The following is a 10,069-nucleotide window of genomic DNA, read 5'->3' as shown; positions in this document are numbered from 1 at the left end:
CTTTGCTCTGTTGTTACCTCTCTTTCTCCTGTTGTTCCACGCCTTATATCTCTTTTTTTGCTATCATACACCTTCTATTAAACCACTTCTTTTTCCTGTTTTCTTTCCCTCTTACTCTTGGTACAAATTTTTCCACTCCCAAATTATAGAGGTCTAGAAAGATATCCCACTTCCTCTGTATCTCTCTTGTTTCTCTGAATTTTCTCCAATCCACGTCCTCAAAAAATTTTCTCAGTCCTGTAAAATTTACTTTCCCAAAGTTGTCTCTTCTCTGTCTATGAAGCTCGTCTCTTGGCTCGACGTTCCCTATTATCATCTGGAACTCAGTGACCACATGATCACTTTTTCCTATAGGACAGAAATATTTCAATGATTCTGTTACATCGGGTTCTTTGGTAAACAGTAAATCTAACCTTGCTGGTGTGTCCTCACCTCGGAACCGTGTCCCTTCTTTGACCCATTGCGTCATCACATTATTCAACGGCCATGCCACGTTGAGTACACTGCTTCCCGTTCGATCAACGAAGTTAAGCAACGTTGGGTCTGGTTAGTACTTGGATGGGTGACCGCCAGGGAACACCAGATGCTGTTGGCATCCCTACGTGTCAAGTGGGGTTGGTGGAGGATTAGTGCCCCTCCCTGTAAAACAATTAACTCTAAGCCCTTGACCACCCCGTTTGGGATACATGGCGTCTGGCAATGGATGGATGGATATTTAATAACATAGTGCCCCACGAATCCTCGCTGCCTCCTGAGTCCCATTCCTCCCAGTTCACCTCTTTACAGTTAAAGTCACCAAAATTATATTGTTGCTTTTCTCAATTATTTTTTGTAAATGACTGGCCATATCTGACAACATCTCTTGGTATTCGTCATCATTCCATGCTCTCGTCTTAGGGGGAACATACACTACCGCCATATCTCCATTGACATTCTCTCCAGTTTCTAATTTCAAATATATCACTTCAGCCCTGCCTTCTCCCATTTCCACGGTATCTACATTTATGCTGTTCTTCACAGCTATCATCACTCCTCCTCCCGTTTTTTCTTTTCTGTCTCTTCTCCACAGTTTATATATACCGTCTCCCAAATGAACATCAGTATCTTCTCTTAATTTAGTCTCTACAAAGCACATGACATCAGGTTCATGTTCTTTCAAGAAATCGTTAATTTCAAGACGTGCCGATATTAAACCATCAACATTAGTATATATCACCTTCAAATTATTTTTGATGTTTTTTATACCTCTTCTCTCGTTCTCTCCGTCGGTACCACTTCCTCAATTTCTGATCTTTCATAGCCATCCCCCTTAGTTTCCTTCACTTCTATTTTCTCACATACCACTTCCTTACTCTCATATCCATCACTCTCCCAAAAAAAGTATTACATTCTTCCTCTGTCCTCTTATCATTTTTTTCCTTTACTTGTTCCTTCAGTGATTTTAGAACTTCTCTTTCTTCTTCATTCAAGTCTTTTCTTATTATTATATTTTCCATCCCTGCCTCTTTGCTTAATTTCCAGGTCAGTTTAATTATATCATTTACTACACTTTCTGATGTAAACTTGACTCTCATTGGTCTTGTTTCCTTTTTCTTATAAGCCCCTATCCTCCTTACTTCCTCAATTTCTTTTACCCATTTGTCTCCTTCGGGGTCAATCTTGCCTAATATGCCTCTCACCAGGTTCGTGTCTCTCTCGAGTCTCACGAACCTAACCTTTTCTTCCTCTTCCCTGTTTCCAAATACTACCACACATCTGTTCCTTTCTACAGTTTCTCTCACTATTTTCTCTTTTTTCTTCAGTATTTTCACTACATTTTCTTCCATTTCTTTCTTGTTCATTTCCCTTTCTTCCTGGATGATCTCTCTTAAGCTGACCACTTCTTTCTGTTCTTCTTCTACGTGTGCCCACTTTGCCTTATGTTCTTCTAATACATTACTCACCTTCTCCGTTTTATTAGTACTCTCTTCTAGTTTCCTCCTCAGTTCAACATTTTCCCGCTTCAAATTCCTAATTTCTTCATTGGCTGTTTCATTGGACTGGATCAGACTCTGTATGGTGGTTTCCGTATTTTCAGACACATCTTTTATCACTAGATTCTCTACTTTCTTTTCGAGTTCACTAATCCTCATAATTAATGTTTTAACCAGGTCCATAACATTGGTATTGGCATCAAATCCTTGAAATTGCAGTCCCTCATTGTTTATATTTTCGGCCATGTTTAATATAAAGTACGAAAACAGCTGTTACCGAAAAAACTACAAACATTCATGTATACTATAGCCAATAAATCTTTACATTTTTGGTAGTCTATTAACTTTCATTATTTTAAATTTAAGGCAAGACCTTTGGAGACAGGACAGACAAAATTCCTTAAACTACTTAAGGTTAGGAGCGATGGCTGGGACGTCCGCTCTCTCCGGCTGCTTGTTCGTGTGTATATGTATGTATATATATATATGTATGTATAGTCAATGTGTTATTCTCTGCACAAGGCCAACCCATCTCAGTGTACTATGAACATAACAGTATTGACGCAGGAGACAAACTGATTGCATTGCTGCTGAATCATGTATGTATATATGTATATACGATGAATTATGTGTATGTATGAATGTTCAGTATGTTTGTGTATGTACAATATGTATGTATGTATGTATATGTGTATGTATGTATGTATTTGTGTATGTATATATGTGAATGTGTGTATGTATGTATACATGTATGATGTATGTATGTGTGTGTGTATGAATATATGTATGATGTATGTACATACTGTATGTAGATGTCCACTACAAGCACTACACCATGTCTTCTTTATCTTTGTATTATGGTAGTCACACACACACTTTTTCAGCCATTTGGTGCGTGAAATTTATGTATGTATGTGTGCATATATATATGTATATATGTATGATGCATGTATGTATGTATGTATGTATGTATGGTAGTCACACACACACTTTTTCAGCCACCTGCTACGTGAAATAAGCTGCCAAAGGATGACATTTTGGACCAAGTTAAGGTGAACCAACTACAGTCATCTTTCACAGGGATTATTTAGGGCAGCTTTCTCTTTGCCTGTCACCTGAGATATTGGTGTGCATGTGGATGTGATAGAAAGTGTTAGAAAATAATACATTGAGGTGGTTTGGTCTGAGTTGCCAGGTTGGCGGATTTTCCGCCAAATTGGGCGGTATTAATATGAGGCTGGCGGGTAAAATTTAACATTGGTGGTTGGGCGGGTTTTGGGGCGAGTTGATATCTTAACTGGCGGGTTTTCGGCGGCTTCAGCTCGAGAGGGTATTTGCTAAATTAACCTTATTGTAACTCTCGTCTCTTAGCAAAAACAAGGGTGACCGGAGAGATCAAGATCGAGGGCAGGTGGTGGTGGGTGGAACTGACGAAACCATTAGCACCCGGCCCAGCCCTCCCTCGGGATATGACTCCCTAATCCACACTCAAACACAGGTCACGGGGCCTGGCAGCCATGTATGCCGTGGTGGTAAAATAAGAGAGGCAGCATTTCAATTTTAGTCAGGGAGTAGTGAAGGGAGGTTTGCTGGATAGTGGAACTGGGAAGACAATGTGTATGCAAAGTATAACAGAAAATACAATAAAAGCTGTGAAAAAGAAAATGGATTGCGATAATGGATTGTCTGTCCCAGGTGATGAAACAAGTGCATTTTGCAAATTTAATATATGACTAATTCTCCCATCTTTCCTGTCACTTCTTGTTGCTTTTCTTTCCTTCACAGGTGGCTTTACATTGAGTGACAAGCCAAATGGTTTCCTGTAAGCCAAGAAACCATTTACAACGCTGGGTGGCTACCATATAACCAACCCACACGTGCTCCCTACGTGTCAACAAGTGGGTTGGTGGAGGGTTAGTGCCCCTCCCTGTAAAATAGGTAACTCAAAGTCAAGTGGCCACCCCTTACGGGATTATGGCGTCTGGCAATAGATAGATAGATAGTGAGGCTAATGTATGAAGTTTGTATAAGATAGAACTATTTTTCACGTCATTTGTTGCTCGCCTGTAAACCTAATATTATTAGTCCGTGATTACTGACAAAGCGGTTTTTGGGCGGGTGAGAAGGCTGACATTTTGGCGGGATTGGGCGGGTTTGGGAGAGGAAGTCAGCGGGTTGGCAGTTTCTGACCTGGCAACTCTGGGTTTGGCCATGTGGAGAGGATGGAAAGCGAGGGACTGACGAGGAGAGTGTGTGAGTGAGGTGGAGGCCGAGGATGAGATGGAGGGATGGAGTGGAGAGGCATATGAGAGGGTGGGGTGTAAGCTGGGAGGAAGGCAGTGAAATGGCGAGGGACAGGGCAACATGGAGGCGACTTGTTTGTGGTCACCCCTTACGGGAATAAGGCGTCTGGTAATAGATAGATAGATAGACAGACATATATTCTAATCTGATAATGATCGCTATCCCATTTCAGCTGGGTTGATAGCCAAGTGTAGTCAGTTTGGAGGGTTGATCTGACTAGTAACCAAGGAGACTCACATTACCCCGTAACTAAGGCTCATTGAATTTCAAGCAACCACGACCTAATATTCAGGTGGGGGGTTTGACCTGACTAGTAACCAAGGAGACTCATTCGAATTTCACGTCACTACAACTAAATATTCAGGCTGTGAGTGACCCTGTTCCCCAGATGAAAAAAAAAAAAAATGACGATGATGACGATAATGATGATGATGATGGTGATAATGATAATAATAATAATAATAATAATAATAATAATAAAAATAATAATAAGAGTAAGAACAACAACAACAACAACAATAATAATAATAATAATAATGAGTAATAATAAAAATAATAAGAGTAAGAATAAGAATAATAATGATGATGATGATAATAATAATAATAATAATAATAATGAGTAAAAATAATGATAATAATAATACTAACACTAATAATAATAATAATAAATACTGCAGGACACATTAACAGTATGCCAAGCAGCTTCTACACTACTACTACCATCATGCCAACTATCCTACTTAGCGATAGGATGAGGCAGCATCCACAAACGGTTATGTCAGATTCAAATAGTCAGGAGGAGCATGGCGTCGTGGATGATGATGATGATGATGATGATGACGACGATGGAGGAGGAGGCAGAAGGGGTGATGATGATGATGATGATGATGATGATGACGATGGAGGAGGAGGCAGAAGGGGTGATGATGATGATGATGATGATGATGATGACGACAATGATGATGATGATGATGATGATGATGACGATGGAGGAGGAGGCAGAAGGGGTGATGATGATGATGATGATGATGGTGGTGATGGTGCAGGAGGAGGAAAAGATGATGATGATAATGGGGAATAGTGATAGTGGTAGTGACGGTAATGATGATGATGATGGTATTTAAACAAATTAACCCATCTGTATATGGATGAGGTTATAAAAGAGATACAAGGTAGGGCAGTGGATGTTGGAGTGGCCCTAATGAGAGAGGGTAGTGTTTGGAAACTCCCTGTACTGTTGTTTGCAGATGATACTGTGTTGCTAAGTGAAGGCGAAGGGGAGCAGCAAGGCTTGGTGGATGAGTTTGGGAGAGTGTGTAAGAAATGGAATCTAAAGGTGAATGTAAGGAAGAGGAAAGTTATGGTCTTTGAGAGAAGTGAGGTCAGTGGATTTACAGTGGGGATGGATGATGAAATGGAAAGTGTGAGTGCGTTTAAGTACTTGGGTAGTGTGATGAGTAAGGATGGAAGTTTAGAGGGTGAAGTGCTTGAAAGGGTACAACAATGAAGAAAGGTAGCTGGTTCCTTGAAAGCAGTGATAGGAAACAAGGAAGTGAGCATGGAAGTAAAAAAGTTACTACATGACAGTATTGTGATACCAACTCTAACGTATAGAAGTGGAGCTTGGACCTTGTTGGAAGGACACAGGTCAAGAGTGAGAGCAGTGGAAATAAGTTATTTGAGAGGAGCATGTGGAGTTATATGGAGAGACTGACAAATGAGGAAGTGAAGGAGTGTTGTGATGTGGATGTGATAGAAAGCATTAGGAGAAATACACTGAGGTGGTTTGGCCATGTGGAGAGGATGGAGAGCGAGAGACTAATGAAGAGAGTGAATGGCAGTGAGATGGAGGGGGGGGAAAGGGAAGGGGAGGCCGAGGATGAGATAAAGGGATGGAATGGTGAGGTGTACGAGAGAGGGGGGTGTGAGCTGAGGTGCAGTAAGGGCAGTGAAATGGTGAGGGACAGAGCAACATGGAGTCAGTTTGTTTGTGGCCACCCTTTACAGGATTAAGGCATCTGGCAACAGACTGACTAGACTGATAGACAGTGTTGTCCGACATGGATGGCTGAAGAGTGTAACTGTAAATGTGTACACGGGGAAGGGTGATGCCCTGGAAAGAGGAAATTATAAAGGTATAAAGCTTCTGGACCAGATAATGACGGTAATGGAGAGAGTTCTAGAAGGTATGATTAGTGAAAGAGTGAATATTCATAAGATGCAGTTTGGGTTTATGCCAAGCAAAGCGACCACTGACGCCATAATTTGCCATATCCATTGTTCGACAGCTTCAGGAAAAATATATTGGGAAGAAAAGGGATCTGTACTTTGTTTTTGTTGATTTGGAGAAGGTCTTTGACTGAGTCCCTAGAGAGGTGGTGAGGTGGGAATGAGAAAGCATGGGATTGAGGAGTGGCTGGTTAGGGTGGTTATGGCCATGTATGTGGATGCTTGCACCCAGGTAAGGGTGAATGGAGATGAGGGATGAGTATTCCGTGAATGTTAGTGTGCACCATAGGTCAGTCTTGACTCCTTTGTTTTTGCCATGGTGCTTGAAGCCCTCTCACGTGACTTCAGACTGAACTCCCATGGGAGATGTTGTATGCCAATGATTTGGTGATGACTGCAGAGAACGAAAGGGAGGCAGGGGAATGATTTAGAAAGTGGAACGATGGTACGGGGCACAAGGGCTTAAGAGTTAAATCAGATTAAAAAAAAAAAAAAAAAAAAGTGATGGTATCCAATGGTACTGATGGTGGCGGTACTGTCAAAGAGGGAGAGTCGCCATGTGTGGTTTGACAATGGTGTGGGAAGTAATTCCATCTTGTGCGGTGTGTGTGATTGTGGGTACATTAGAGATGTAGTGGTATCAGAGGCAGACTGTGAGATAATAATGATTTTGTGTGTGCAGTGTGTCAGGGACAGCAGGTGCAATTTGTTATGTGTGAAAGGACTGCTGATGAATCTCTGAAGTGATAGGAGGAGGTCTGTTATTTCAGAGACATGTTATGTGCTGTAAGTGGGGCTGGAGCAGCTCTGTAGCCACAGGGAGGAGTGGTTGGAAGAAGATCAGGGAGCTGTTGCCACTCCTGACATTGAGAGAGCTCTCCCTCTGTACGAAGGGTCCTATGTATGCAGCATGTGTTAGGAGTGTAATGCTGTATGGAAGAGAAACCTGGGCAGTAAAGGAAGAGGATATTCACAGGCTTCAACATCCAGATATGGCAACAGTTCAGTGGATGTACAATGTGTCCTTGAATGTGAGGCCTGGGGGGGGGCTATGTTTATGATGGATGAGTTAAGAGGAAGGATGGGACTAGAGTGTGTTGTTGTGATGGAGAGAGATAGATTGGAATGGGTTGGGCTTGAGAGGATGGGATGCAAAAAGTGAGAAATGTTAACACTGTGGGTAGGGTTGTGAGAGGCAGACCGAAAAACACCTGGGATGTCATAAAGTGTGACCTCACAGATAAGGGACTGAATAGGGAGGCTGCTAGAGATCAAGCAGCATGGTTGGCCACTTTAAACCAACGGTTTAAACCAAATGGTTCATAGTATGGTTTAAACCAAGCAAATTTTTTTTTTTATAAACTGCTTGATTCTTCTTGGTTGTATATACAGTATTTTTTTGTTATTTACAACAATTGTGGTTTTTAATTATGTACAGTTGTATTCCTAATATCAGGATTAAAAACAGTAAGGTGAACTGAAAACTTTAAGTAAATGTTCTAACCAAAAACATATTTATGGTACATAAGAGTATGTAAGTGGACACATTTATTAATCCTTTCAGTACACTAATGATATTTTTGTTAAAGAATTCTTTTCTAGTCTTGTTAACAGAAAAAAATACCAGTATACATTATAATGGCATGCAAAACATTTAATTAATAGAGTAAATTTATAGTATAGCTACTGAGAACAATCACTGATAATATACAGGGAGTAGCCTGGGCAGCTGGCTCTCTCTCCTACAACTAAAATGTTTAAACTTTCCATTGTAAAAGTCAAAGAGGTGTTCCATGTTTTAATGTACTATAACTTAGTGATTAGAGCATCTGTGAGACAAGTGTACCTGGCTGGTAAAAGCTGGCTTTCTAAATCAGTTACAGTATTGTCATTATTACATGTATTTTTTTTTTAATGCAAAGAAGAAAGAACCAAAGGCCAGGAGCCCGCAAACCGTTCCTTCCAAGAAAAAAACAAACACAATACAAAAGAGAGCCAAATTCAAGATCCATTCATTTCAAGATGTCTGAACACACTTCATTTGAAAGACTGGAGATCATAGGAAGTAGGAAACGCAGACAGAGGGAGACAGTTCCAGAGCTGACCTGTTGCATAAATGAAGGACTGGGAGTTATGGTTAACTCTTGCATTAAAGAGTTGGACAGAAAAGGATGAGAGTTTGTTGCTAACACACCCGTCATAGAGGTGGAGGGATGCAAGCAGATAGTTCAGGGGAGCAGTGACCACTGAAGCAGCGATAGAAAAGAGATAAAGATGCAACAGTGTGGCGAAGAGACAGAGGTTGAAGGGAGCCAGTAAGAGAGGGAGAGTTGATGAGACGAAGAGCCTTTGACTCCACCCTATTGAGAAGAGCTGTATATGGTGAGCCTCCCCACACAAGAGTTGTACTCTACACAGGGGCAAATAAATCTATCTATCTATCTATCTATAGCCCGACGCCCTAATCCCGCAAAGGGTGGCCGCAGACAAAACGCCTCCAAGTCACTCTGTCACCCACCATTTGACTCCCCTCCCCCCAACTCACCCCCCCCTCCCTCATATACCTCTCAACTCCATCCCTCCACCTCATCCTCGGTCTACCCCTCCCTCTCCCTCCCTCCACCTCACCCACATACACCCTCTTAGTCAGTCTCTCATTCCCCATCCTCTCCACATGTCCAAACCACCTCAGTGTATTTCTCCTAATCTTTTCAACCACATCCACATCTACCCCACAACGTTCCTTCACTTCTTCATTCGTCAACCTGTCCCTCCATGTCACTCCACATGCTCCTCTCAAATAACTCATTTCCACTGCTCTCACTCTTGACTTGTTCCCCTCTTGCAAGGTCCACGCCTCGCTTCCATACGTCAGGGTAGGGATCACAATACCATCATGCAGTGACTTCTTAACTTCCATACTCACCTCCCTATTTCTCATCACTGCCTTCAGCGTGCCAACAACCTTCCTTCCCTGCTGTACCCTTTCACGTACTTCATCCACCAAAGTTCCATCCTTACTCATCACACTACCCAAGTACTTGAATGCACTCACATTCTCCATATCCTCACCATCCAACCTCACTGCACACTCTGTGACTTCATTCCTCTCAAACACCATAACTTTACTTTTGTTTACATTAACTTTCAGCTTCCTCCTCCTACACACTGTCCCAAATTCATTCACCAAACCTTGCAACTCCCATCCATCCTCACTCAACAATACTGTATCATCAGCAAACAGCAACACCGGAAGCTTCCAAATCTCACCCTCATTCATTAGGGCCACCCCCACATCCACTGCCCTACCTTGTACCTCCTTTACGACCCCATCCATATATATATTAAACAGCCATGGAGACATTACACAACCCTGTTTCAGTCCCACATTGAGATCAAAGAACTCACTCAGCTCACCATCCACTCGCACCGTAGCCCTAGCTCCCTCGTACATACTCTTCACAGCACTCAACAATTTCCCCTCCACTCCATATATTCTTAATACCTTCCACATACCTTTCCTATCTATTCTGTCATAAGCTTTCTCCAAGTCCATGAAGGCA

At 41.8% G+C, this 10,069-nt stretch overlaps 1 non-coding gene across 1 annotated transcript; it reads left to right on the top strand.

The window, feature by feature from the left end:
• Positions 1–476: 476 nt before the first annotated feature.
• Positions 477–595, top strand: LOC145399374 (5S ribosomal RNA). The gene has a single exon (XR_013897289.1). It is a non-coding gene; the product is annotated as a 5S ribosomal RNA (ribosomal RNA).
• Positions 596–10,069: the final 9,474 nt, after the last annotated feature.

The sequence above is a fragment of the Coenobita brevimanus genome, chromosome 48 (assembly GCF_032717465.1).
Source record: "Coenobita brevimanus isolate Jiangsu-jjx chromosome 48, ASM3271746v2, whole genome shotgun sequence".
NCBI classification, from domain to species: domain Eukaryota; kingdom Metazoa; phylum Arthropoda; class Malacostraca; order Decapoda; family Coenobitidae; genus Coenobita; species Coenobita brevimanus.
Note: the sequence above shows the minus strand (reverse complement) of the source record. Positions and strands in the feature narration are given on the sequence as shown.